This window comes from Cajanus cajan, chromosome 9, assembly GCF_000230855.2.
Source record: "Cajanus cajan strain Asha chromosome 9, NIPB_CcT2T_4, whole genome shotgun sequence".
NCBI lineage: Eukaryota > Viridiplantae > Streptophyta > Magnoliopsida > Fabales > Fabaceae > Cajanus > Cajanus cajan.
Window position 1 is genome coordinate 31,598,221 of NC_138525.1, and position 5,001 is coordinate 31,603,221.

Sequence of the window (5,001 nt, forward strand, 5' to 3'; positions counted from 1 at the left end):
TCCAATGCTTGGAAGGCGGTTTCTAAAGCTTCCTCTGCTGCATCCACATAAGGTATGTTGGATGGCTTGCTGATGAGTATGTCATCTTCAGCTTGTACAGTCACCAGTTTGTCACCCACTATGAACTTGACTTTCTGGTGGAGCGTAGAGGGTTCAGCTTTCGCATCATGAATCCAAGGTCGGCCAAGGAGACAGCTGTATGCCGGAGTAATGTCCATCACTTGAAATTCGACGTTGAAGATGGTGGGTCCAATTTGGATTGGAAGATTGATTTCTCCCACTACTTCTCTTTTAGATCCGTCGAAAGCTCGAACGATCATGTTGCTCGGGGGCATTTGGACTCCCTTGATTGCCACTTGATCGAGCGTTCTTTTTGGCATCACGTTCAAGGAAGATCCATTATCTACCAAGACTTTAGCGATGTGATACTCCTTGCACTTTACAGAGATGTGCAAGGGCTTGTTGTGATTAGGTCCCTCGGCGGGGATTTCTTCATCGGTGAAAGTGAGGTGATCATTAGCCGTGATGTGACTAACAATCCCCTCAAACTTGTCTTGGGAGATAGTGTGCGACACGTATGCCTCGTTCAAGACTTTCAACAGAGCTTGTCGATGCGGTTCGGAACATAGGATCAACGACAACAGAGTAATCTTTGCTGGCGTCTTATGAAGTTGATCCACGATGGAGTACTCGCTCTGTCGGATATATTTTAACAGCTTATCTGTCTCCTCCTCGGATTCTTTGTTTTCCTCGGTTTTCTCTTCTTTTTCTTTCCCTTTATTCTTGGGAGCTTTATCATGAAGATCTTCGGGAGTGTAGATCCTGCCACTCCTAGTTATGCCCCCAAGTCCAGCGATGTTAGAGATATCGCTGTCGGCAGAAGAATGGATGTCGTATATCCATGGCACAGCCTTATTTGATTTGTAGGGAAAAGGTCTTGGAGTAGTGATCCTTAACGGTGTTGGACCTTCCCCTTTGTTCGTCTTGATTACCAACAACGGAGTTGACGTGTGTTCGCTTGGCACGGTTGTTGGCTTACACTTGATAACGAACGGCGTGCGATCCATTCTTTGAACATACGCATCGATTAATTCTTTCTTTTTATTAATGTTTATTAATGATTTACTAGGAGGGATGTATGAAATGTAAACCTAGATCCCTCCATAATCTACAATAAAATGCATGATATGAGATGATGGTGTTGAATATGCATGCATTGTGTTTATTCAACTAAGCATTATCATGTTTTTAGGATGTCCCTAAGATGATGCATGATATTGCTTGGTTTGGATAAATAACCCTTTTTTTTTTCTTCTTTCGGGTATTTTGTTTTTTGTATTTTTTGGGTGAAAAGGGAAACTACCTATATGAATGTGATGAAGGTAGATGTTAACACCATGTAATGGAAGATTCTTATTTCTATTTATTCTTATTTAAAAAGGAATAGGAATGTTGTATGTTTAAAGAAATGCAATGTATGCTCAAACAATTTCACATAAACAATGCACAAACAATTCACTCATCCACGAACAGTCACGAGCGAATCACGAGGTAGGGGTATCCTGCAGAAAAGTGCATATTCAAGGTGGTTCTAACTGTTCTCACCGGTCTGAGGCCCCCAAGGTGCCCCCATTATAGGGACCCAATTCCTCTCATCGTAAGCCGATGGAAAGCTCCAACGCACTGTCGGACTCGAGTTCATGGTTATCACCTTGAGTGATGCTTTCCGACAACGGTCTACGGGCACCTATAGACCCATTCGACAACCGGCCGTACTAACATCCACTCCCTATGGCTTACCACTCATGCCCCCGGGTATAGAGGGAACTGTTGTGTGCAAAGGTTTGTGTGCAATTTATATTTCAAACAATTGCAGAAACTAAACATACAACAGTTTATTAAAGCCATATAAATAAAGCATGTTATCATACAAACAAGGGGTAATAAAGTAATTTTAACTATTATTTGTTAAAAATAATCTGTCACTAAATGGGACTGACTCTCGAGGCGTCCCCAGTGGAGTCGCCATCTGTCGCCACCGGCCCGAAACGGGCTTTCGGCATTCGCAAAGGATGGTTGGACTCTTTTATTTGTTTAAAAATATGGATTGCTAGAATGACTTATTCTCAAACTGAGACCTTGTCAAACGAGCAATTTTATTAAAAGGCTCACCAATCCATGTTAATCCCAAGCGGGACCCTCCATGGATTAGCGGTTTTCATAAAAAGGAAGGGTTCATGGAGTCGCCACCAATGTTTTACTCAAAACATTGGAAAAAGAAGTTTAAGGCAATCGATTCAAAAATCGACTTCGGCCATTACAACCAGAGTCGGGTAAGGGAGTCGGTTACGCGTGGGGAAGGTGTTAGCACCCCACAGCGCCCCTTTCGGGTTCCCTATGACAGATTATTTCTAAAAATAATAGTGCGAAATTACTAAATTACCCCTATTTATTCTAAACAATTATAACTTAACTATCTACATGATGACAGTTAAATATACACACAGAAAGCAGTAAAAGGAAGGTCTTAAGAAGAAACCTTTGAAGCGTGCTTTTATATTCAAGTAAAACTGGGAAGCTTTTTGGCATTCCCTCGCTCTACAAGCCCGCTCGCTCCCTCCTAGAAAATTTTAACTATGGAAATCTGGAGGATTTCCCTTCGACTCAGTTCGAGACTCAAGCAAAAAGCTCAGAACTCGAGAACTTTGTCGGATCAACTCTCCGAGTGATTTCTAGGCAGAGCACTGCTCAAAAAAACCCAGAATACTCAAGAAGAGGGTTAAAACTCAGTGTAAAAGTGTAGAATGACGTCCAATTGACGTCATATTTATAGGGATGAGGCGCAATACGGCCTCTGGGGGTCAATACGGTCCGTATTGAAGTTTTGAACTACAATACGGCCGTATTGAATTCAGTACGGCCGTATTGAAGTTCAAAAAACCTCAATACGGCCGTATTGAGTTCAGTGCAGCCGTATTGAAGTTCAGTGCAGCCGTATTGAGTTCAGTGCAGCCGTATTGAAGTTCAGAAACTTCAATACGGCCGTATTGAGTTCAGTGCGGCCGTATTGTAGTTTAAAATGTTCAATACGGCCGTACTGAACTTTTGGGAGACCGTATTGGGCTTCATTCCCTCCACTTTCTTATTTTTTGCTACTCTAAGACCTCTAAACCTACAGATTGTCATCCCACGGTCTTCTAAGAGTCTCTTTGGCTGACTTTCCTTTGATCTTCGAGAGTCTTCGAGTCTTATTTCCGACCCGGACAATTTTAGGGGTCTACAATTATAAAGACGACAACAAGATTTGAATCTAGAATATTGTTCATACTACCCCAACCCTCATCACTAAGCCGACCCTAGTTATTATATGAATACCTATTATTATTACCCTAGTGATACTGCTACAACATGACACTACTATTATTTAGAAGTGTTTGTGCTTCCTTAGATATAAATGCATTTTTTTCAAGTATTGTACTGTATTGAATGCAAAGCTTGTATCCATGTCAATGCCATGCAATACAAGATCACAGTGTAGCAAACAATTAATAGGCTTAACTATGTTTTTAATCTTTACGAATGTGCCTTTATTTAGTTTTGGCCCTTCGATTATTTTTTTTTTGTTTCTCATAGATTTTAATTTTTTTAAAAATGGTTCCTGTCACCATTTAGTAGCAATACAACACGCATCTAGTTATACCATATTAGTGATCTATCTGAGATGATACACAAATGACATAATTAGATGCATGTCACATCATTACTGAGTGGTGTAGAAACCATTTTCAAAAATTTTCAAATTTACTAGGATAAAAACCAACAGAAAACTTCTAGAGGACTAAAACTACATTAAGTCAGTACCACTAGGTAAGCATAGTGGTTGGGGGTTGAGTAGTGCTCGAAGAATTACGTTGTAATATTTCCTACTAAAAAAAGAAAAACTACGTAAGTCAAACTAAGCTCTTTTGCAGTCATAAACCATTGCAATTCCAAGTAAGTAACCAAAAAAATAATTGAAACACTTCCTTTTAGATTGATCAATCTATAATGCACAATATTTAAACAAAAGGAAGAGTTACTGTGACACAAAATAATTGTTTCAAAAGTCTTGAGACTCAAATAAAATAAAGAAAATCAAATAAATAAAAAAATCATTCTGCTTTATGAAATGTTAAGTGAAAATGCAGAAAACTACAAATTAAAAGCATTGCGTTACAAATATTGCCCTAATGTCGCCGTCTAGGGCGAGAGAGAGGGTTGAGCAGGAAACATACTTGAAACACTAGAAGCTAGGGCGAGAGAGAGGGTTGAGCAGAGCGAAAATGTGGGAGTCTAGGGAGCAGAGCGAAGCTGCACGCACGGATGAACGGAGCAGCGCGAGGCTGGGCGGAGCGGTGCGCGATTGAGCAGAATGGCGCGCGGCTGAGTAGAGTGGCACGCGGTTGAAATAAATAGACCTGTAATTTAACCGGAGATGGTGGAGAAGCAACTCTCCGATTGAATCAAGTGTTGCAGCCGGCGAGGGAGTGTTGTAGCCGTTTAACAGAGAAGAGAAGGAGGTCTGTTAGGGCAACAGGAAGTTTCAAAACATATTCCGTGTATTACAAAACTAAATTATAAAAATAAAAATAAATTTTTTCATCAACATTATTTTTAATTTTTGTTTCTGCTCAGCTTATTTAAAATAAATAAATAAATAATCATTTATTTTAAAATTTAATTTGAATCAAACATGTTATTATTGGTATTAAATAATAATAAATTTTCTAATATTAAATTTAATATATTAAAATTAATTAAATATTTGTATTTAAGAAATTATTACACATTTTATATATATATTTTAAAGTTTTTATTTTATTAAATTAATTAAAAATTAATTATATTTAACACTTTTTAATAAAGTGAGTGAATGATAATAAATTAATTAAAATTTTAAAATATATTTTTATTAAAAATAAATTTTTGGTCATTATGGTGACTAAAAAGTATTATAATAAA